Raw genomic sequence first — 25,365 nt, 5'->3', positions numbered from 1 at the left:
CATACGGCAAAAGAAACCTATTGATCCCCTCGAGGACACAGGCACACAGCCGCCGATCCTCTCGATCCACCCCTCCCGATGCGAGCTCTCTCCTTCCCTCTCCTCGCACTCCGGCACCGCCCCCATCTCCCGCTCCGGCGCCACCCCTACTGCTCCGCTGGCCCGACGCAGCCGGATCTCACAACCCAATCTCATGCTATCTCACAGCCGCTGCCGCCGATCTCACAGCCGGATCTCATGCGATCTCGCGCCGCCGACGTACGGAGTCACCTCCACGGTACAGGATCACCGCCGCTGATCTAAGAGGTCACGTCGCTGCCACCATTGACTTACCCGCGCTGCTTGCTGCTCTGCTCGTGTCATACCTCCTCGGTCATGTTTGCCGCCATGGCCACCAGTCCCCACCTCGATCTATCATCTCCTTGACCAGCCACCCATGTCCTAGCCATGTTGTTGTTGCTGATCTCCTCCCCCCCGACCCGTAGGTGCAGACCACCCCCTTCCCCTCCCTCCCTTCCCCCCGCTAGCGGCTTCCCTCAATAGATGTGGGTGTTGCAGGTGGACAATATGGAGGTTCCGGCTGCCGCTGGTGTCAAACGACAAGATGGGTAGCGAGATAGCCGTCGTGACTTCAGGTATGTTTGCTTGAGTGTGTCTTTTTTTCCTTGTGCGCTGCTTCAATTTCTTTAACTAACCATCAGCGGAGAAGAAGGTGCCCTGGATTGAGAAGGTTGGTGAGCACGCTAAGATGCAACATACTCTAGGGGCCGCAGTGACCAAATTGTTAAGAATATTAGACTCTGGTGTCGTGATGCTGTATACAACATATTTATTGGCATCAAATAGTTTCAGGTTTGTTCTTGAATTCGATTCATGCTGTCCATGGCGTCTGCTTATAATCAGGTTTAAATTTCTGGTGTTTTATGTAATTTATTGTCAACATTATGTATCTTTTCTTCTGTAACCCTTATTGATCAAATCAGATTTGGTGTCTCCAATAAGTCCCCAATCTCAGGCACATTTAGTTTCATGTTGAATGCATTATAGCCAATTCAATTTATTTTGTACGTATAGCTATTGATCCTTTATGATTCATGAGATTGTTGACAAATTGCAAAATTATTCTTTGGTTATAATTCTGTGGTTCTCTCTGGCTGCAGACAACTTTTTTTCTCTGCATACGTGTTCCTTATGACAATTAAAGGATACTAATTTTTTTAAAATATTACAGGAGATGCGTATACGTAAGTTTGACTTTTAGATAATACATGCCAAATTAATGTTATGTCGTGCATGACAGTGTAGCTCGGCAGGGTAATGGTGAAGCTTCATTCTGACGGTCTAGAAGTTTTTGTTTGGTGTTTCCCTCGGCAGGGTAATGGAGGAAGATGAGACTTACCCCAGGTATATTATGCAGAGCTTTTATATGGAGGAAGATGAGACTTAACCCAGCAACGTGTAATTCTTTGGTTATTTTTGACGCTATCAACTGATATATGGTATTTACTGTTGTTGGGTTGCTGCCACGATTACAGTGCATAGCCTATGCAGTTATCTACTTCGTTGGCTGCAGTTTTATTACACGAAAATGTTTTTATCAAATCCTTTGTATCTTCTCTTCACGAGCATTCTCTTTGAAACAAAAAAAAGACAGCAACGTATCTATATGCACCTTGCGAGTTACATTTTCTACCAGAGCTCGTACTACTATTACTGCTAGACTGACATAAAGTCAGCGAGTTCCAAATTTTCATGTTTAGGTTCGACTGATTTTTGGTTCTTCATTGAGTTTTGGTCTAGGTATTTAACTAGATCGTTGAGATGCCACTGATATTGTCCTGAATACGGTTAAAATCTAAATCATAAAGAAGCTATGATAATATCATAATCTACATGCAAAACTTTTCTAAAGGGATTTGTTTTCCATGTAGTAGGTACTGATGCTTCTGATTTTCTTCTTCAAAAAACTTATGGGAAAGGCTAACCCAATATTTTAGTTTTCATTATGATCCAATCTCTGGACCATGTACAGAGTCGACCATCGTTCAAAAAAGATCTATTGATGAAGGTTGGTTTAACGTACATTTTCTGCATTTTGTGCAGTTTTCAGTGCATGGTTGGAGAAGAGGATAAGAGGAGAGGCTTGAATCTTGAGGTGACAAGGGTAGTCATCTGGTGCAACTAAAGGTTCAGTTTCATACTTGTGATGATATTGTTCAGTTTGCCTGGATGATTGCCCTTGTACTACTCTTTTCAGAAGGTACTGAAATATCTTATTGTACGGAGATTTGATTTCTACTAAAACTTTGTCAAGATATTCATTTTTCTTGTACTAAAATCTATTTCTTACTGACTATTACTGAAATTATCTTGTTACTAAACATTTCATAGGAAGGAGGTAAATGGAGCAAAAGGCACGAGGAGAAAGGAGTAACGCCATAGGGATGACGTTGTCGACAGCGCCTTTGAAAGGATTCGCCATGGAGAAGCTACGGTGGTTGACCATCTTGCTCGGGAAGTGGGAAGGATGTCATTCGAAACGCCCCTAGGTTCTAGGGCGTGCATCCATGCGGCGGACGAGGATGGCCATGCGGCGGCCGAGGTGGCCACAAGGAGTTGGATTGGGCACTTGCCAATGCGAGCGTGCCGTTGCTCAAGGTACGAACACCTTGGTTTTGACACAAAGTTTCTTGGAAAGCTGTGCATGGTTGGGACTGTTTCGTGCATGAGTCAGTGGCATCCACGTCGCCTTCGTTTGCTGTTAGTTTTTCATGGATTCCAAATTACTTTCTGTGCTGTTCCTCAATGCATGAATTATTTTCAATATGGACGTGAGTCTGAAAAATGTGGTAAGGCTATCAACAATTTTTTAAACTGCAGATGTCTGAAGCTGAGAAACATGATATTTTATTTTCCATGTTGCTCTATCTCTGTATTGTTAGATCGCGGGAACTTTTATCACATATGTTTGTGTGCAGTATGCCAATTTATCCGTGATGGCAACCTAACATTTGGAGGTAATGACGACCTCACTAGAGTAAGGGGAAAATTGTGGGAGTGGACGCACATCATGTAGGTGAAACGGGAGAGTTTGTGGTCGTAGCAGCTGTGTTCTTCTTACAGTTTTCCTTCTCTGAATTGCATCTTTGGTACATCTATATTTATTATTTAATAGCATGGAGAGAAAGTTGTCATCGGTATTTTCATCAGTTATGCAATTGATTCTGTACAGAGGAAATGTATGCACTCTTTTCTCATTCTTGTACAATATATCCTCCTTTTGATGTCTTATCTAACCAGCCCATGCCTCAGCAATGACACACTTGAGGAGTCTGAACTCCGAAGGAAGGTGACGACGAGTTGAACCCATGGAATTATGGTATATGTTTGTTCTTTATTATTTATGGTCCAAAGTTTCTCCTTCGCTCACTGGTGAATTTACTTTTCTCTTGTTGCATGTCAAATAACCGGGTTGTTAATTTCCTATGCTTAACTTGTGTTGTTAAGTGTGGAGTGTCCACTGCATCATCATAGTTAAATCAACCGTAAAAGTATGTATCTGATTTAAGAATGTGGTTGTGATGACCAAGTTACTGCAATTATTGGAGAAGGCTTTAGTTTTTAATAATAAGATATCATTAGGAAAAGGCTAGCCTAGCTAGGATCAATTACTGCAGTTCTTAGTTAGGTTCTGAGTAGTGAGTATGACAGCTGATTTAATAACAACTCTATTATCTAAATGCCTAATTGCATATCCTATTCTTGCTGCTATCTGTTCTGAGCTCCATGTCTTGCAAAATTCCATATAGAACTGGTAGAAGATCTAGCCTTCTAATATTTCGTACAAGATGTATAAATGCTTTGGGTACAAGTTGTATAAATGGATTTGAGGACTAACTAGAAACAAAAGGAAAGAGGGGATAAAAAAAATGTCGACCAGTCTAGACGGTTACAAATCCAATCTTTCTTATTACACATATTTGCATGCAAGTTTAATTGTCACATCCCTAGTTCTGTCAATGCCTAGTGCTAGCATCTTGTGTTGCATCGTGTTTAAATTTTCCAGAAACTTGAATTGGGGATGATTCAAAACCCCCAGCACCACCTAAACCAACTAGGGTTACTAAATAATTTTCTCAATGACCCAGAATGCCCTTTGGAAATGTTCATGGTTTCTGATAAAGGTGAAAAACTCTGCCAAAAATGATGAATATATTTATAGGTCATTCCTGGATTTCTGAGTTAAATCATAATGTATTTGAATTGGGGCATTTGAATTCTATATATATTTTAGATTGCTCCAAATATTCTGAAATAATTTGTGGTCCTTCGGAATAAACCAGCTAGTGTCCACAATTTGTCTCAGGAGTTTAAAAAATGAATTAGCATTTTTACTAATTTAAAACAGAGGAATAAAAATAGAAAACAAAAACATAAAACTGAGAGAGAGGGAAACTTACCTGGCAACCCACCTGGCAGGCCCACTGGCGGCCCAGCGCACTGGCGGCCCAGCCCACTGGCCTGAAGCGGTTGTTCTGCCAGTAGGCAGAGGTGTGTCGACAGCACGCGCGCCCGAGCTCCACCTCCTACCTGCTAGCTTGCGTGGCGCCACGGACAGACCCGCGAGAGCCGTCTGGATCGCTCCGACCGCCCCGCACTCTCCCCCTCGTCTCCCTCGCTCCCTCTCCACCATGGCCGAGACGCCCGCATGCTCGCTGCTGCCATAGCCGCGGCCACCACCTGTCCCTCCTCCCCTTGAGCAGTCCAGGAGTTTCGAATCATCGCCGTAGCCCTCTCCGTCGGCTCAGGCGACCGGAAGAGCCCCGACGCGTCGTCCTTGACCTCATCTTCTTCCTCGGCCACGGAAGATCGCAGTCGGGATTCCGCCACCGTCAAGCCTTCCTCGAGCACGCTGACCCTCTCCCCGTCCTCCCTGTGAGCTACTGCGTCTCCCCCTTTCCTCTCTCTGCTATTTGCGCCTCCAGCTAGCTTCACCGCCGTGCCCGAATCTCGCCACCGCCGTGCCATGTCGCTGTCGCGGCCAAAGATGCCTTCGCCCGCTTTTGAGCGTGTCGCCGTTCTCACCGTGCTCCCAGGAGCCGAACGCATGCACCATCTCCTCCTGCCGTGCTCCCTAACACTGAACCCGAACTCGATCGAACTCTGGCCGCTGCAAAAGTTGCCGCCGTCGTTGATTTAGTCTACTCTGGCACGAGTTGTTGCCTCCGTTGGATGCGCGAGACTCTCAACTTTCCGTAGCCGCAAACCGCGTCCAAAACCGAGCCCTGTGGGCGTTTTCCGAAGCCCTCCGCCGCGTCTGTCGTCGCCGGCGTCAAACCGCCGGCGAGTTAATCTCGTTTGACCTGGGTTTTGACTCCCCTGGGTCAACGAAAGTGGGCCCAGAGCCCTGCTAATTTTAGCTTGGCGCTAATTAACTTTTAGTTAACCCACTAATTCACTGACATGTGGGCCCAGGCCCCACAGACAGTTTAGTTAGTATTAACTTAACCCTATTAATTAGTTGTTTCACTGATGTGTGGGTCCCAGCCGTCAGGTTTGACCTGGCCGACCCATTTGACCTGTTGACGTTACACCTACATCATGCTGACGTAGTTAACCTTTTTCTGGATTTATTTTTATCCAGGAAATTCCAGAAAATAGCGCTAACTTCTAAAATCATAGAAATTAATTTGTAACTCCAAATGCAAAGATTTATATATGAAATTTGATCAGAAAAATCCAATCTATCCATCTGTACTAGTTTCATGCATGTTAGAGAAACCTAACCTTGCTGTATAGATGAAACAAGTTAATGCACTAATATGACCTCTTATTTTGGGTTTGCATTTGAATCTTTGGTTCAAATGAGCTCAAACCAACCTGTTCTAAGTTGCATTAGACAAAAACACACTCATTTTTCCATGTCATGATCATGCATCATATTGTGCATTGCATTGATTGTATTTCTTCTCTGTTGCCGGTATCTGTCCCCTCTCGGTAGACGATGTTCCGACGTTGTGATCGTTGACACTGATGAAGACTCGATGCTATCTTCAGAAGTGCCAGGCAAGCAAAACCCCCTTGTTCATTCCGATACAATCCTACTCTTTCACTCCTGCTCTCTTTTACTGCATTAGGACAACAATTATTCATCGGTTACTTGTTGTGGTAGTTGAACCCCTTTATCCTCTGCATGACCTGTCATTGCCACAGTAAATAGATGAAACCCACTAGCATGAGTAGGAGTTGTTTAAGCCCTGTTGTGCCTACTCATTCATGCTTGTTTGTCATGCCTGCTACTGCTTAGAGTTGAGTCAGGTCTGATTCATCAGGGATGAATTAGAGGTGTGTGAACATGTCCTACTGTGTAAGCTAAGTGTGTGAACACGATTTGGTAAAGGTAGCGGTTAGAGGCCATGTAGGAGTACATGATGGGTTGTCTCATTGAAGCCGTCCTCAGGAACTGAGTTCTGTGTTTGTGATCCATGAAACAGCTACTACCATGCATTGGGCCCTATAATATGACCCCGCTCGACCTCTTAATCACCCTTGTCCTCTGTCCAGGAGTTGCAAGTAGTTTCTGGTGTTTGTAGTATGCTAGAGGCCATGCGCAGCGCTGACCCGAGGGGTGGGCTATGATGCGGTAGGCACGTGGCACGGTGTACCGGGCGCCCGTTTGGTGTCTTGGGAACCCTGCACACATCGTTCGGGGCCGTATGTGGAAACTTCGGCCGGACTCCCTGCGGATTGAACCTGAATAGGCGATAAACCTGGACTAGAGACTTGAGTGTTTAGGTAGGTCGTGGTATACACCCACGTCAGCTTTCGCTTGAAGTCTGCCGAGCACATGTCATGTGGAGACGCTAAGTGGTGGAAACATGTATGAAGAAGTACATCCCTGCAGGGTTAACATAATCTATTCGAATAGCCATGCCCGCGGTAAAGGACTTCTGGGTTGCCTGTACGGTTCATAGACAAGTGAAAGTGGATACTCTAAAATATGCAAGATAAGCGTGAGTGCTATGGATGGCGTTCTCGTAGGGAGACGGGAGCGGATCCATAGTGGTGTATTGACATGGTGAATATGTGGACTCGTGTGCGCCACCTCAAAGAGTCACTTGCAGTCGTAGTTCAGGATAGCCACCGAGTCAAAGCTGGCTTGCTGCAGTTAAACCCCACCATCCCCTTTGTTGATAATGATGCATATGTAGATAGTTTTGATGCAAGTCTTGTTGGGTACATTTGTACTCACGTTTGCCTATTTAATGTTTTGCAGAGAGACTTCAGTCTCACTAGTAGTTCCGCGTGGACTTTGACATTTAGCTTGTTACCTCAGCTACGATCTTGTGCCCTCAGCAGGATCTTGTGGATAGTAAGCCTTCTCAGCCCTTTTCATTTATAGATGTCTGTACTCAGACATGTTAAGCTTTCGCTTGTGCTTTGACTTGTATGCTATGTTGGGTCATTAGACCCATGTTTGTAATATCTCACTCTTCGGAGCCTATTGAATAAATACTTGAGTTGTAGAGTCATGTTGTGATGCCATGTTGTATTTGCACATATCGAGCATATTGTGTGTATGCTATTGAAATGCTTGGTATGTGTGGGATCTGACTATCTAGTTGTTTATTCTTGGTAGCCTCTCTTACCGGGAAATGTCTCCTAGTGCTTCCACTGAGCCTTGGTAGCTTGCTACTGCTCCGGAACACTTAGGCTGGCCGGCATGTGTCCTTCTTCGTTCCTGTGTCTGTCCCTTCCAGGAAATGTCACGCGGTGTCTACCGGAGTCCTGTTAGTCTGCTACAGCCCGATTTACCGGAGTCCTGCTAGCCCATTTGCTACAGCCCGGGTTCACTCGCTGATGACCGACACGTTCGTTGCTGGATCATGTATGCCTGTCCCTGTAAGTTAGTGCCACTTTGGATTCACGACTAGCCATGTTAGCCCGGGCTCCTTGTTATATGGATACTAGCGACACTATCATATACGTGTGCCAAAAGGCGCAAATGGTCCCGGGCAAGGTAAGGCGACACCCGTGGGAATACCGTGCGTGAGGCCGCAAAGTGATATGAGGTGTTACATGCTAGATCAGTGTGGCTTTGAGTCGGGGTCCTGACAGCTTTGATATCAGAGCCTGACTGGCTGTAGGATTACCAAGCTAAACTGGTCGAAATTGAGTCTAGAAATGCTTTAGTTATATGTAGGGGATTTGATTGCGGGATGGAACGTCAGGCTCTTTTTACTCCTTTACCTTATGCCCTTCTGATCCGAGTCATCATATCTTTCCTACAGAGTTAAGAAACTAGGCTTTCTCTTCTTCTATCAGGATCACGTGTTACTAATCAGTAGACTCATAAGATTGTTGGATTTAAGCCTTAGTTCAGTTTCTAGCTCTGCATGTTAACTGTTGATCTCGAAACCTTGATATTGTGCCTCTGAGTGGTTCTGCCACCATTTTTGTAGCATGTCTCAAATTCTTTTGAGCATTTTCAGCCGTTATGTTGTCCGAGTTATCCCAGGTTTCTAAACAGTCTGATGCATTTGCAAGTTCCTTCTTCCCGTTCCCGATGTCCCTTTGGTCAGATTAGTCACACAAATCATTGAGTTGAGGTACTTTATTGCCTCGACATATATGTTGGAGTTATTATTATGACCCTAGGTGTTTTAGGGGATCATCTAGTGATCTAGCCATGAACTGTGTTTCCAGTGTGATGACTCTGGCCATCATTCTCGAAAGCATCCCGTGATGCCACTTAGTACGTAGGTATTCCACTTCTGGGTTTTGAACCCGAGATTCACCCTACTTACTTCATGTTGATAGTAATTGCTAGCTCCCTTAGGTTATTAGTAACCTTTGTGTTAGTCCTCGAGGTCTGTGGTATTTCCTTCTTCCAAATACTATGAACCGTTTATGGCAGAAGTTCTTTGAACCAAAAGATTGCAACCAGAGTGCTCTTGACGAGTTCTCGATGTTATGTCGTGACTCTGCCAGTTCTACCTCCTCCTCATGGGTTATCCGGAAGAAATATGTTGAACTCGTTTGACATTCTATTCCATGCATCCACAACTTAGAAAATCATATGTTCTTTGAGTTGTCCCTCTTTAGTTGTCTTCTGACCCTCGTCTATCAGTCGATAGTCAAGAGTATGCATGCATTCGTTCATCCATACATGTTACTCTTGTGGTCTGTCAAGCCATTCTTTTTTGGAATGACCAGGAGAAACAAACTCCAGAACCTTATCCATTTCTAGGATTGGGTCAAAGTAGTCGTACTCCACAGATCAAATTGCTAATCCAGTTTTTGCTCTGTTCTACCTTGGAGTATCACCATCTTTATATTAAGAATATCATGGGAATTGCACACCATCCTATGAACTCTTGATACAGTGATACTTCTCGCCATCATTATTCATTCCTCGGTTCCGTGTTATTGTAACCGGAACACCGACAAGTGAATCGGGATGTGTGAAATCTATACCCCTAGCAACTCCGTTGCTTGGTATTTAAATGGACAATAACCTCATTCTAGCGTGTTGATTATTGAATTGTCACCCTAAGGTTGATCGTGCTACCTAGTTGTTATTCCCGGTGCCCTTTTCAATCAATGAGCTAGGATAGTGCCAATCCTCGCTTTTTTGATCATATCGTCTTGCCCCGAAAAGCAAGATTGTTCTTGAGCTTAGTAACATATAGGTGGTTCGTGATTTTCTGAATATCCTCTCGGAAGTATCACCAGGTTGTCACCTGACTGCTATGTTGAGTTCGTGATCAAGTTGGTTTCTTGTAACCACCCCTTCTCCAAGAATCCGTGTTGGATACCCTGAGCTAGTTGGTTAATCTAAAAAACAACTTGGAGAGTTGGAAGATAAAGCTTTGTCTAACCTAGTTCATCTCAAAGGGATATCTTTTGTGTGTGTGTTGAAGAAAGATGATACCTTCCTCGATTTATCCTTGCGATAAATTGCTGGAGTTATTGTCCTACCCAATCTTTAATTTGAGTGCGGGCTATCGTCAAATTAAACCAAAATCAATGATGTTCGTAATGTTTTCTTACTCGTGGTTGTCCCTCGAGCATACACCATTATATCTTTTGGTCTGGCCAATGCTATCACCATGTTCACATAATGGTGGAAGTCCAGTGATATGGAAATTCCGATGAGTTGTTGTTGAGCCCATCAGCAGCATTTTGTCTCCTCCATGATTCATGTTGAACATTGAGCTAGTGTTGGAAACTTTGTAAACATTGCCTTCGTGTTCCGCTCATGAGGTATATGTTTTGGTGAAAGAAGTGACTTTCTCCAAATTCACGTGCACTTGGTGTAAGTTGCCGCCGTGGATCCGAGAAAGATTGTTTTTATTTCCTTTGGAATCATCCCAAGTCAGTCATGCATGTGCAAGTATACTATGGTTTGGTAGATTAGTTACCTCCACTCCATATGTATTCCGTAGCACACAAAGCCACTGATTGGTTTGTTCAAGGAGAAGAAGTTCCTCCTTAAGAGCATGCCTTATGTAAGGACTTTGATATCCTCGATGATGGTTCCCCACCTGAACTCGGTAGTATTTTATTATAAGTCTATTATGTGGCCATGCTTGTCTGGGACAGCGTGCTCACATGTGTGTAGTAGAACCAGCTCATGTTTTGGAGCTTTCTATCGTAGTTCATTTCCCGAGAATCTCGCAACATCATCTCGTCGATTTGTGTTGCAAACTTTCATTTTTCTTTCCAGACTCGATGAGTCTGGATTATTCTGACATCAACCAGATCTGAATCTCAGGCAGATATGATGGTTGGAACGTTTCCCAAGAACTATAATATTGGTCTCTTTGTAATCGGTAAGGTGGATACCGTGGCCAACATACCCAGCCGGAAGAGCCATTATTGTAGTATCTTGATTGAGGAAGTTGGCCACCTCCCCATAGGGATTTCGTAGGATTTATTCCCTAGTTGTCCCTTATGGATTTTGTGTTTCCGAAGTCCGACCTTTTTACTTGATGTTCTAGATATCAAACCATATCTATGAATGGGATACACTAGTACATCAAGGAGAACATTAGAAGCGGAGTGCTAAATGTCTCTCGGTCGATCATCCAGATTTTTTTCCCTTGGCCTTGCTAAGGTGAAATCTGAGAAGAGATATCTTCCTTTGCATCTGCATCCTCCACCAATATCCATCATGGTGGTATGTTGTGTTGCCGAGATCCTTGTCACGGATATCGGTAAAAAATATGGAAATGCTCAAGTTCTTGAGAGCACGCGCAAGCACTAAGTATTATCACCGACACTAATTGGGATTGCTCCCAATTTTCCTCGATTATGCTATAACTTTTCAACAGTGGACTCACTCTCTACTGTTGAGTTTCTCCCCAGTTACTGGAATCATTCCCAGCATTTGCAATTTTTCTCCTAGCTTGCACCGTTATTGTGCCATCCTACCTTGGGTCCCATCCATCTCCGATGATAAGCAAAATCATCCATTGCATTGTCTTCAACAAGATAATCTACATCATCCATACTAGTCCAAGTATGCCATTCTACTGAACTCCTCCAAACGATCGCTCGAGATTGCCCCATGCTGGTATAGGGAGTCTCAATGATCTCTATATCAAAGGTAATTCTTTTTTCCACTTAGGGTAATAATCTACGAATCGCCCTCCTCTAAGATGTCTCGTTATGGTATCATGACAGTTCAACTCCTCGTTGCGTTGACAACCGATCACCACCTTCTTAAGTGTGGAATTGTTGTCTACCTAGTGAACCTTTGACATCTGTTCCACTGCATCCCTTTGGATGAATGCTTCGTATCTCAGCTCGAGAGATGTTCTTACCTCTCACTCCATGAGTTGATCTTGAATACTCGATCTTTGAGGAGATCGTTTTCTATAGAGTCTCCTTCTATCGTCATCGTGTTGGATGAAGACCTCGAACGCAAAGATGTCAAGATCCATTTGAATCAATGAGTCAACAACCTCGAGAAGATAGTTGGATCATGAAATTTGTGATGCTTAGTGTCCCCTTTGTCTTCTTACCTCACGTCTTGAATCTCGGGACGAGATTCTTGTTTAGTGGGGGTGAGTTGTCACATCCCTAGTTCTGTCAATGCCTAGTGCTAGCATCTGGTGTTGCATCATGTTTAAATTTTCCAGAAACTTGAATTGGGGATGATTCAAAACCCCCAGCACCACCTAAACCAACTAGGGTTACTAAATAATTTTCTCAATGACCTAGAATGCCCTTTGGAAATGTTCATGATTTCTGATAAAGGTGAAAACCTCTGCCAAAAATGATGAATATATTTATAGGTCATTCCTGGATTTCTGAGTTAAATCATAATGTATTTGAATTGGGGCATTTGAATTCTATATATATTTTAGATTGCTCCAAATATTCTGGAATAATTTGTGGGCCTTTGGAATAAACCAACTAGTGTCCACAATTTGTCTCAGGAGTTTAAAAAATGAATTAGCATTTTTACTAATTCAAAACAGAGGAATAAAAATAGAAAACAAAAACAGAAAACTGAGAGAGAGGGAAACTTACCTGGCAACCCACCTGGTAGGCCCACTGGCGGCCCAGCCCACTATGTTTGAAATATGCCCTAGAGGCAATAATAAAAGGATTATTATTATATTTCCTTGTTCATGATAATTGTCTTTTATTCATGCTATAATTGTATTATCCGGAAATCGTAATACACGTGTCTATACATAGAGCACAACATGTCCCTAGTGAGCCTCTAGTTGACTAGCTCATTGATCAACAGATAGTCATGGTTTCCTGACTATGGACATTGGATGTCATTGATAATGGGATCACATCATTAGGAGAATGATGTGATGGACAAGACCCAATCCTAACCATAGCACAAGATCGTGTAGTTCGTTTTGCTAAGAGCTTTTCCAATGTCAAGTATCTTTTCCTTAGACCATGAGATCGTGTAACTGCCGGATACTGTAGGAGTGCTTTGGGTGTATCAAACGTCACAACGTAACTGGGTGACTATAAAGGTGCACTACAGCTATCTCCGAAAGTGTCTGTTGGGTTGACACGGATCAAGACTGGGATTTGTCATTCCGCATGACGGAGAGGTATCTCTGGGCCCACTCGGTAATGCATCATCATAATGAGCTCAAAGTGACCAAGTGTCTGGTCACGGGATCATGCATTACGGTACGAGTAAAGTGACTTGCCGATAACGAGATTGAACGAGGTATTGGGATACCGACGATCGAATCTCGGCCAAGTAACATACCGATTGACAAAGGGAATTGTATACAGGGTTGCTTGAATCCTCGACATCGTGGTTCATCCGATGAGATCATCAAGGAGCATGTGGGAGCCAACATGGGTATCCAAATCCCGTTGTTGGTTATTGACCGGAGAGCAGTCTTGGTCATGTCTGCGTGTCTCCCGAACCCGTAGGGTCTACACACTTAAGGTTCGGTGACGCTAGGGTTGTAAAGATATTAGTATGCAGCAAATCGAAAGTTGTTCGGAGTCCCGGATGAGATCCCGGACGTCACGAGGAGTTCCGTAATGGTCCGGAGGTAAAGAATTATATATGGGAAGTCGAGTTTCGGCAATCGGGAAAGTTTCGGAGTTCACCGGTATTGTACCGGGACCACCGGAAGGGTCCCGGGGGTCCACCGGGTGGGGCCACCCATCCCGGAGGGCCCCATGGGCTAAAGTGGGAGAGGAACTAGCCCCTGGTGGGCTGGTGCGCCCCCCTGGGCCCCCCTCTGCGCCTAGGGTTGGGAACCCTAGGGGAGGGGGCGCCTCCACTTGCCTTGGGGGGCAAGTCTCCCCCCTTGGCCGCCGCCCCCCTTAGGAGATCCCATCTCCTAGGGCCAGTGCCCCCTGGGGTCCCTATATAAAGAGGGGGGGTGGGAGGGCAGCCGCACCCTGACACCTGGCGCCTCCCTACCCCCTTTGCTACACCTCTCCCTCCATCAAGCGCTTGGCGAAGCCCTGCCGGAATCCTGCTGCATCCACCACCACGCCGTCGTGCTGCTGGATCTTCATCAACCTCTCCTTCCCCCTTGCTAGATCAAGAAGGAGGAGACGTCATGCTAACTGTACGTATGTTGAACATGGAGGTGCCGTCTGTTCAGCGCTAGGATCTCCGGTGATTTGGATCATGACGAGTACGACTCCCTCAACCTCGTTCTCTTGAACGCTTCCGCTCGCAATCTACAAGGGTATGTAGATGCACTCCTCTTTCTCGTTTCTAGATGAACTCATAGATTGATCTTGGTGAACGTAGGCAAATTTTTATTTTATGCAACGTTCCCCAACAGTGGCATCATGAGCTAGGTCTATGCGTAGTTCTCTATTGCACGAGTAGAACACAAATCTGTTGTGGGCGTAGGTGTTGTCAACTTTCTTGCCACTACTAGTATTATTTTGCTTCAGCGGTATTGTGGGATGAAGCGGCCCGAACTGACCTTACACGTACGCTTACGTGAGACAGGTTCCACCGACTGACATGCACTAGTTGCATAAGGTGGCTAGCGGGTGTCTGTCTCTCCCACTTTAGTTGGAGTGGATTCGATGAAAAGGGTCCTTATCAAGGGTAAATAGAAGTTGACAAATCACGTTGTGGTTATTTTTAGGTAAGAAAACGTTCTTGCTAGAACCCTATTGCAGCCACGTAAAAGATGCAACAACAATTAGAGGACGTCTAACTTGTTTTTGCAGCAATTGCTTTGTGATGTGATATGGCCAAAAGTTGTGATGAATGATGAATGATATATTGTGATGTATGAGATCATGTTCTTGTAATAGGAATCATGACTTGCATGTCGATGAGTATGACAACCAGCAGGAGCCATAGGAGTTGTCTTAATTATTGTATGACATGCGTGTCAATGATTTAATGCCATGTAATTACTTTACTTTATTGCTAAACCGTTAGCCATAGTAGTAGAAGTAATAGTTGGCGAGCAACTTCATGGAGACACGATGATGGAGATCATGGTGTTATGCCGGTGACGAAGATGGTCATGGAGCCCCGAAGATGGAGATCAAAGGAGCTATATGATATTGGCCATATCATGTCACTACTATTTAATTGCATGTAATGTTTATTATGTTTATGCATCTTGTTTACTTAGAACGGCGGTAGTAAATAAGATGATCCCTCATAATAATTTCAAGAAAGTGTTCCCCCTAACTGTGCGCCGTTGCTAAAGTTCGTCGTTTCAAAGCACCACGTGATGATCGGGTGCGATAGATCCCTACGTTCACATACAACAGGTGTAAGACAGGTTTACACATGCAAAAACACTTAGGTTAACTTGACGAGCCTAGCATGTACAGACATGGCCTCGGAACACAGAGACCGAAAGGTCGAACATGAGTCGTATGGAAGATACGATCAACATGGAGATGTTCACCGATGATGACTAGTCCGTCTCACGTGATGATCGGACACGGCCTAGTCGACTCGGATCATGTAACACTTAGATGACTAGAGGGATGTCAAATCTGAGTGGGAGTTCATTAAATAATTTGATTAGATGAACTTAATTATCATGAACTTAGTCTAAAATCTTTGCAAAATGTCTTGTAGATCAAATGGCCAACGCTCATGTCAACATGAACTTCAACGCGTTCCTAGAGAAAACCAAGCTGAATGATGATGGCAGCAACTATACGGACTAGGTCCGGAACCTGAGGATCATCCTTATAGCTGCCAAGAAAGCATATGTCCTAGAAGGACCGCTAGGTGAAGCACCCATCCCAGAGAACCAAGACGTTATGAATGCTTGGCAGTCACGTGCTGATGATTACTCCCTCGTTTAGTGCGGCTTGCTTTACAGCTTAGAACCGGGGCTCCAAAAGCGTTTTGAGCAACACGGAGCATATGAGATGTCCGAGGAGCTGAAAATGGTTTTCCAAGCTCATGCCTGTTTCGAGAGATATGAGGTCTCCGACAAGTTCTATAGTTGTAAGATGGAGGAAAATAGTTCTGTCAATGAGCACATACTCAAAATGTCTAGGTTGCACAATCGCCTGTCCCAGCTGGACATTAACCTCCCGGACGAGGCGGTCATTGACAGAATCCTTCAGTCGCTCCCACCGATCTACAAAAGCTTTGTGATGAACTACAATATGCAGGGGATGGTGAAAACTATTCCTGAAGTATTTTCAATGCTGAAGTCGGCAGAGGTAGAAATCAAGAAAGAACATCAAGTGTTGATGGTCAATAAAACCACCAAGTTCAAGAAGGGCAAGGGTAAGAAGAACTTCAAGAAGGACGACAAAGATGTTGCCGCGCCCGGTAAGCCAGTTGCCGGGAAGAAGTCAAAAAATGGACCCAAGCCTGAGACTAAGTGCTTTTATTGCAAAGGGAAGGGTCACTGGAAGCGGAACTGCCCCAAATACTTAGCGGACAAGAAGGCCGGCAACACTAAAGGTATAATATGATATACACGTAATTGATGTCTACCTTACCAGTACTCGTAGTAACTCCTGGGTATTTGATACTGGTGCCGTTGCTCATATTTGTAACTCACAGCAGGAGCTGCGGAATAAGCGGAGACTGGCGAAGGACGAGGTGACGATGCACGTCGGGAATGGTTCCAAGGTCGATGTGATCGCCGTCGGCACGCTACCTCTACATTTACCTACGGGATTAGTTTTAAACCTCAATAATTGTTATTTAGTGCCAAGTTTGAGCATGAACATTGTATCTGGATCTCGTTTAATACGAGATGGCTACTCATTTAAATTCGAGAATAATGGTTGTTCTATTTATATTTATGGTCATGCCCCAATGGTCAATGGTTTATTCTTAATGAATCTCGAACGTAATGTTACACATATTCATAGTGTGAATACCAAAAGATGTAAAGTTGATAACGATAGTCCCACATACTTGTGGCACTGCCGCCTTGGTCACATTGGTGTCAAGCGCATGAAGAAGCTCCATGCTGATGAACTTTTAGAGTCTCTCGATTATGAATCATTTGACACATGCGCACCATGCCTCATGGGCAAAATGACCAAGACTCTGTTCTCCGGAACAATGGAGCGAGCAACCAACTTATTGGAAATCATACATACTGATATGTGTGGTCCAATGAGTGTTGAGGCTTGCGGAGGATATCGTTATGTTCTCACTCTCACTGATGACTTAAGTAGATATGGGTATGTCTACTTGATGAAACACAAGTCTGAGACCTTTGAAAAGTTCAAGGAATTTCAGAATGAAGTAGAGAATCAACATGACCGAAAGATAAAATTCTTACGATCAGATATTGGAGGAGAATATTTAAGTCACGAATTTGGTACACACTTAAGAAAATGTGGAATCGTTTCACAACTCACGCCGCCTGGAACACCTCAGCGTAACGGTGTGTCCGAACATCGTAATCGCACTCTATTGGATATGGTATGATCTATGATGTCTCTTACCGATTTACCGCTATCATTTTGGGGATATGCTCTAGAGACAGCTACATTCACTTTAAATAGGGCTCCGTCTAAATCCGTTGAGACGACATCGTATGAATTATGGTTTGGGAAGAAACCTAAGCTGTCGTTTCTAAAAGTTTGGGGATGCGATGCTTATGTCAAGAAACTTCAACCTGAAAAGCTCGAACCCAAGTCGGAAAAATGCGTCTTCATAGGATACCCTAAGGAAACCATTGGGTATACCTTCTACGTTAGATCCGAAGGCAAGATCTTTGTTTCCAAGAATGGATCCTTTATGGAAAAAGAGTTTCTCTCGAAAGGAGTAAGTGGGAGGGAAGTAGAACTCGATGAAGTACTACCTCTTGAACCGGAAAGTAGTGCAGCTCAGGAAAATGTTCCTGTGGTGCCTACACTGACTGGAGAGGAAATTAATGATGATCAAGGTACTTCGGACCAAGTTGCTACTGAACTTCGTAGGTCCACAAGGACATGTTCCACACCAGAGTGGTATGGCAACCCTGTCCTAGAAATCATGTTGTTAGACAACGGTGAACCTTCGAACTATGAATAAGCGATGGCGGGCCCAGATTCCAACAAATGGCTTGAAGCCATGCAATCCGAGATAGAATCCATGTATGAAAACAAAGTATGGACTTTGACAGACTTGCCCGATGATCGGAGAGCGATAGAAAACAAATGGATCTTTAAGAAGAAGACGGACGTGGATGGTAATGTTACCATCTATAAAGCTCGACTTGTCGCTGAGGGTTATCGGCAAGTTCAAGGGGTTGACTACGATGAGACTTTCTCTCCCGTAGCAAAGTTGAAGTCCGTCCGAATCATGTTAGCAATTGCCGCATACTATGATTATGAGATATGGCAGATGGACGTCAAAACGGCATTCCTTAACGGCTATCTTAAGGAAGAACTGTATATGATGCAGCCGGAGGGTTTTGCCGATCCTAAGAATGCTAACAAAGTATGCATGCTCCAGCGATCCATTTATGGGTTGGTGCAAGCATCTCGGAATTGGAACATTCGCTTTGATGAGATGATCAAAGCGTTTGGGTTTATGCAGACTTATGGACAAGCCTGCGTTTACAAGAAAGTGAGTGGGAGCTCTGTAGCATTTCTCATATTATATGTAGATGACATACTTTTGATGGGAAATGATATAGAACTTTTGGACAGCATTAAGGCCTACTTGAATAAGTGTTTTTCAATGAAGGACCTTGGAGAAGTTGCTTACATATTAGGCATCAAGATCTATAGGGATAGATCGAGACGCCTCATAGGTCTTTCACAAAGCACATACCTTGATAAGATATTGAAGAAGTTCAATATGCATCAGTCCAAGAAAGGGTTCTTGCCTGTATTGCAAGGTGTGAGATTGAGCTCGGCTCAATGCCCGACCACGGCAGAAGATAAAGAAGAGATGAGTGTCATCCCCTATGCATCAGCCATAGGGTCTATTATGTATGCCATGCTGTGTACCAGACCTGATGTAAGCCTTGCCGTAAGTTTGGTAGGAAACTACCAAAGTAATCTCGGCAAGGAACACTAGACAGCGGTCAAGAATATCCTGAAGTACCTGAAGAGGACTAAGGATATGTTTCTCGTTTTTGTAGGTGACGAAGAGCTCGCCGTAAAGGGTTACGTCGACGCTAGCTTCGACACAGATCTGGATGACTCTAAGTCACAAACCGGATACGTGTATATGTTGAATCGTGGAGCAGTAAGCTGGTGCAGTTGCAAGCAGAGCGTCGTGGTGGGATCTACATGTGAAGCGGAGTACATGGCGGCCTCGGAGGCAGCGCATGAAGCAATATGGATGAAGGAGTTCATCACCAACCTAGGAGTCATACCCAATGCGTCAGGGCCAATCACTCTCTTCTGTGACAACACTGGAGCTATTGCCCTTGCCAAGGAGCCCAGGTTTCACAAGAAGACCAGGCACATCAAGCTTCGTTTCAACTCCATCCGTGAAAATGTTCAAGATGGAGACATAGATATTTGCAAAGTACATACGGATCTGAATGTCGCAGATCCATTGACTAAACCTCTTCCGCGAGCAAAACATGATCAACACCAGAACTCTATGGGTGTTCGATTCATCACAATGTAACTAGATTATTGACTCTAGTGCAAGTGGGAGACTGTTGGAAATATGCCCTAGAGGCAATAATAAAAGGATTATTATTATATTTCCTTGTTCATGATAATTGTCTTTTATTCATGCTATAATTGTATTATCCGGAAATCGTAATACACGTCTAAATACATAGACCACAACATGTCCCTAGTGAGCCTGTAGTTGACTAGCTCGTTGATCAATAGATAGTCATGGTTTCCTGACTATGGACATTGGATGTCATTGATAACGGGATCACATCATTAGGAGAATGATGTGATGGACAAGACCCAATCCTAATCATAGCACAAGATCGTGTAGTTCGTTTTGCTAAGAGCTTTTCCAATGTCAAGTATCTTTTCCTTAGACCATGAGATCGTGTAACTCCCGGATACCGTAGGAGTGCTTTGGGTGTACCAAACGTCACAACGTAACTGGGTGACTATAAAGGTGCACTACATGTATCTCCGAAAGTGTCTGTTGGGTTGACACGGATCAAGACTGGGATTTGTCACTCCGCATGACGGAGAGGTATCTCTGGGCCCACTCGGTAATGCATCATCATAATGAGCTTAAAGTGACCAAGTGTCTTGTCACGGGATCATGCATTACGGTACGAGTAAAGTGACTTGCCGGTAACGAGATTGAACAAGGTATTGGGATACCAACGATCGAATCTCGGGCAAGTAACATACCGATTGACAAAGGGAATTGTATACGGGGTTGCTTGAATCCTCGACATCGTGGTTCATCCGATGAGATCATCGAGGAGCATGTGGGAGCCAACATGGGTATCCAGATCCCGCTGTTGGTTATTGACTGGAGAGCAGTCTCGGTCATGTGTGCGTGTCTCCCGAACCCGTAGGGTCTACACACTTAAGGTTCGGTGACGCTAGGGTTGTAAAGATATTAGTATGGAACAAACCGAAAGTTGTTCGGAGTCCCGGATGAGATCCCGGACGTCACGAGGAGTTCGTAATGGTCCGGAGGTAAAGAATTATATATGGGAAGTCGAGTTTCGGCCATCGGGAAAGTTTCGAGGTTCACCGGTATTGTACCCGGACCACCGGAAGGGTCCCGGGGGTCCACCGGGTGGGGCCACCCATCCCGGAGGGCCCCATGGGCTGAAGTGGGAGGGGAACCAGCCCCTGGTGGGCTGGTGCGCCCCCCCTGGGCCCCCTCTGCGCCTAGTGTTGGGAACCCTAGGGGAGGGGGCGCCTCCACTTGCCTTGGGGGGCAAGTCTCCCCCCTTGGCCGCCGCCCCCCCTAGGAGATCCCATCTCCTAGGGCCGGCCCCCCTGAGGTCCCTATATAAAGAGGGGGGTGGGAGGGCAGCCGCACCCTGACACCTGGTGCCTCCCTACCCCCTTTGCTACACCTCTCCCTCCCGCAAGAGCTTAGCGAAGCCCTGCCGGAATCCTGCTGCATCCACCACCACGCCGTCGTGCTGCTGGATCTTCATCAACCTCTCCTTCCCCCTTGCTGGATCAAGAAGGAGGAGACGTCACGCTGATCGTACGTGTGTTGAACGCGGAGGTGCCGTCCGTTCGGCGCTAGGATCTCCGGTGATTTGGATCACGACGAGTACGACTCCCTCAACCTCGTTCTCTTGAACGCTTCCGCTCGCGATCTACAAGGGTATGTAGATGCACTCCTCTCTCTCGTTGCTAGATGAACTCATAGATCTTGGTGAACGTAGGAAAAATTTTATTTTATGCAACGTTCCCCAACACACTGGCCTGAAGCGGTTGTTCTGCCAGTAGGCAGAGGCATGTCGACAGCACGCGCGCCCGAGCTCCACCTCCTGCCTGCTAGCTTGCGTGGCGCCGCAGACAGACCCGCGAGAGCCGTCTGGATCGCTCTGACCGCCCCGCACTCTCCCCCTCATCTCCCTCTCGCCCTCTCCACCATGGCCGAGACGCCCGCAAGCTCGCTGCCGCCATAGCCGCGGCCACCACCTCTCCCTCCTCCTCTTGAGCAGTCCAGGAGCTCCGAATCATCGTCGTAGCCCTCTCCGTCGGCTCACGCAACCGGAAGAGCCCCGACGCGTCGTCCTCGACCTCATCTTCTTCCTCGGCCATGGGAGATTGCAGCCGGGATTCCGCCACCGTCAAGCCTTCCTCGAGCAAGCTGACCCTCTCCCCGTCCTCCTTGTGAGCTACTGCGTCTCCCCCCTCTCCTCTCTTTGCTATTTGCGCCCCCAGCTAGCTTCACCGCCGTGCCCGAATCTCGCCACCGCCATGCCATGTCACTGCCGCGGCCAGAGCTGCCTCCGCCCGCTTTTGAGCGTGCCGCCATTCTCACCGTGCTCCCAAGAGCCGAACGCATGCACCAGCTCCTCTTGTCGTTCTCCCTAACACCAAACCCGAGCTCGACCGAACTCCGTCTGCCGCAAAAGTTGTCGCTGTTGTTGATTTAGTCCACTCTGGCGCGAGTTGTTGCCTCCGTTGGATGCGCGAGACTCTCAGCTTTCCATAGCCGCAAACCGCGTCCAAAACCGAGCCCTGTGGGCGTTTTCTATGCCCTCCGCCGCGTCTGTCGTCGCCAGCGTCAAACCGCCGGCGAGTTGATCTCGTTTGACCTGGGGTTTGACTCCACTGGGTCAACGAAAGTGGGCCCAGAGCCGTGCTAATTTTAGCTTAGCGCTAATTAACTTTTAGTTAACCCATTAATTCACTAATATGCGGGCCCAGGCCCCACAGATAGTTTAGTTAGTATTAACTTAACCCTGTTAATTAGTTGTTTCACTGATGTGTGGGTCCCAGCCGTCAGGTTTGACCTGGCCGACCCAGTTGACCTGCTGACGTCACACCTACGTCATGCTGACGCAGTTAACCTTTTTCTGGATTTATTTTTATCCAGGAAATTCCAGAAAATAGTGCTAACTTCTAAAAATCATAGAAATTAATTTGTAACTCCAAATGCAAAGATTTATATATGAAAATTGATCAGAAAAATCCAATCTACCCATCTGTACTGGTTTCATGCATGTTAGAGCAACCTAACCTTGCTGTTTAGATGAAACAAGTTAATGCACTAATATGACCTCTTATTTTGGGTTTGCATTTGAATCTTTGGTTCAAATGAGCTCAAACCAACCTGTTCTAAGTTGCATTAGCCAAAACACACTCATTTTTCCATGTCATGATCATGCATCATATTATGCATTGCATTGATTGTATTTCTTCTCTATTGCCGGTATCTGTCCCCTCTCGGTAGATGATGTTCCGACGTTGTGATCGTTGACACTTATGAAGACTCAATGCTATCTTCAGAAGTGCCAGGCAAGCAAAACCCCCTTGTTCATTCCGATACAATCCTACTCTACCGCTCCTGCTCTCTTTTACTGCATTAGGACAACAACGATTCATCTGTTACATGCTGCAGTAGCTGAACCCCTTTATCCTCCGCATGACCTGTCATTGCCACAGTAAATAGATGAAACCCACTAGCATGAGTAGGAGTTGTTTGAGCCCTGTTGTGCCTACTCATTCATGCTTGTTTGTCATGCCTGCTACTGCTTAGAGTTGAGTCAGGTCTGATTCATCGGGGATGAATCAGAGGTGTGTGAACATGTCCTACTGTGTGTGAGCTAAGTGTGTGAACACGATTTGGTAAAGGTAGCGGTGAGAGGCCATGTACGAGTACATGGTGGGTTGTCTCATTGAAGCCGTCCTCAGGAACTGAGTTCTGTGTTTGTGATCCATGAAACAGCTACTACCATGCGTTGGGCCCTGAAATATGACCCCGCTCGACTTCTTAATCACCCTTGTCCTCTGTCCAGGAGTTGCAAGTAGTTTTTGGTGTTTGTAGTATGCTGGAGGCCGTGCGCAGCGCTAACCCGAGGGGTGGGCTGTGATGCGGTAGGCACGTGGCACGGTGTACCGGGCGCCCGTTTGGTGTCTTGGGAACCCTGCACACATCGTTCGGGGCCGTATGTGGAAACTTCGGCCGGATTCCCTGCGGATGGAACCTGAATAGGCGATAAACCTGTACTAGAGACTTGAGTGTTTAGGTAGGTCGTGGTCTACACCCACGTCGGCTTTCGCTTGAAGTCTGCCGAGCACATGTCGTGTGCAGACGCTAAGTGGTGGAAACATGTATGAAGAAGTACACCCCTGCAGGGTTAACATAATCTATTCGAATAACCGTGTCCGCGGTAAAGGACTTCTGGGTTGCCTGTACGGTTCATAGACAAGTGAAAGTGGATACTCTAAAATACGCAAGATAAGCGTGAGTGCTATGGATGGCGTTCTCGTAGGGAGACGGGAGCGGATCCATAGTGGTGTATTGATATGGTGAATATGTGGACTCGTGTGCGCCACCTCAAAGAGTCACTTGCAGTCGTAGTTAAGGATAGCAGTCAAAGCTGGCTTGCTGCAGTTAAACCCCACCATCCCCTTTGTTGATAATGATGCATATGTAGATAGTTCTGATGTAAGTTTTGCTGGGTACATTTGTACTCACGTTTGCCTATTTTATGTTTTGCAGAGAGATTTCAGTCTCAATAGTACTTCCGCGTGGACTTCGATGTTTAGCTTGTTACCTCAGCTACGATCTTGTGCCCTCGCCAGGATCTTGTAGATAGTCAGCCTTCTCAGCCTTTTTCATTTATAGATGTCTGTACTCAGACATGTTAAGCTTTCGCTTGTGCTTTGACTTGTATGCTATGTTGGGTCATTAGACCCATGTTTGTAATATCTCGCTCCTCGGAGCCTATTGAATAAATACTTGAGTTGTAGAGTCATGTTGTGATGCCATGTTGTATTTGCACATATCGAGCATATTGTGTGTATGCTATTGAAATGCTTGGTATGTGTGGGATCTGACTATCTAGTTGTTTATTCTTGGTAGCCTCTCTTATCGGGAAATGTCTCCTAGTGCTTCCACTGAGCCTTGGTAGCTTGCTACTGCTCCGGAACACTTAGGCTGGCCGGCATGTGTCCTTCTTCGTTCCTGTGTCTGTCCCTTCGGGGAAATGTCACGCGGTGTCTACCGGAGTCCTGTTAGCCTGCTACAGCCCGGTTTACCGGAGTTCTGCTAGCCCAGTTGCTACAGCCCGGATTCACTCGCTGATGACCGGCACGTTCATTGCTGGGTCATGTATGCCTATCCATGTAAGTTAGTGCCACTTTGGGTTCACGACTAGCCATATCAGCCTGGGCTCCTTGTCATATGGATACTAGCGACACTATCATATACGTGTGCCAAAAGGCGCAAACGGTCCGGGGCAAGGTAAGGCGACACCCGTGGGAATATCGTGCATGAGGCCGCAAAGTGATACGAGGTGTTACATTCTAGATCGGTGTGGCTTTGAGTCGGGGTCCTGACATTAATATGTATGTTGCCTCACTTTTTACGCTTTTGTTTAAAGAAGGACCTACCGATTTAGTGTTTTAACTCCATTTTGCTGAACTTAGTATTGTTTCTTACGCATTTCTTTGGCTTTCGTGTAATACCAAACGACATCATGGACGTTACTGGATGCAGAGCGGGACCTTACCCGGCTCTGGCCATGGTCGGCGATGACCCCCCCCCCAAATCTCTCATGTCTCCTGTGCCCTCACAGTTTTTTATTTATGTTACTACTTACTGTTAGAGTGAAGTCAACATGACGTGATGCACCATAAGAAGTTTACCTGTTTTCAAATGATGACTTATTTCAGAATAGTTAGCATAAGATGGCCCTCGTTCTTTTCTGTTTGAATTATATTTGCTTGTTCCGAATTTTGCAGGCATGTGGTGTGATGTGTTGATCTTAGTCTTGTTCTGTTTGCAGAGACACCTGATGATGTGTCAAAACCTGTCCTACAAAG

At 45.6% G+C, this 25,365-nt stretch overlaps 1 long non-coding RNA gene across 9 annotated transcripts; it reads left to right on the top strand.

Annotated features, from left to right (window-relative positions):
• Positions 1-25,365, top strand: LOC119365237. 9 transcript variants are annotated; one of them, XR_005175397.1, is made up of 6 exons: positions 1-485; positions 559-1,404; positions 2,104-2,260; positions 2,392-2,658; positions 3,313-3,379; positions 25,329-25,365. It is a non-coding gene; the product is annotated as an uncharacterized LOC119365237 (long non-coding RNA). The 9 variants fall into 9 exon arrangements; XR_005175399.1 differs by having other exon boundaries at positions 3,301-3,379; positions 25,329-25,359; XR_005175398.1 differs by lacking the exon at positions 25,329-25,365 and adding an exon at positions 6,002-6,057.

The sequence above is a fragment of the Triticum dicoccoides genome, chromosome 2B, assembly GCF_002162155.2.
Source record: "Triticum dicoccoides isolate Atlit2015 ecotype Zavitan chromosome 2B, WEW_v2.0, whole genome shotgun sequence".
NCBI classification, from domain to species: Eukaryota; Viridiplantae; Streptophyta; class Magnoliopsida; order Poales; family Poaceae; genus Triticum; species Triticum dicoccoides.
This window is presented reverse-complemented; position numbering and strand designations above follow the sequence as displayed.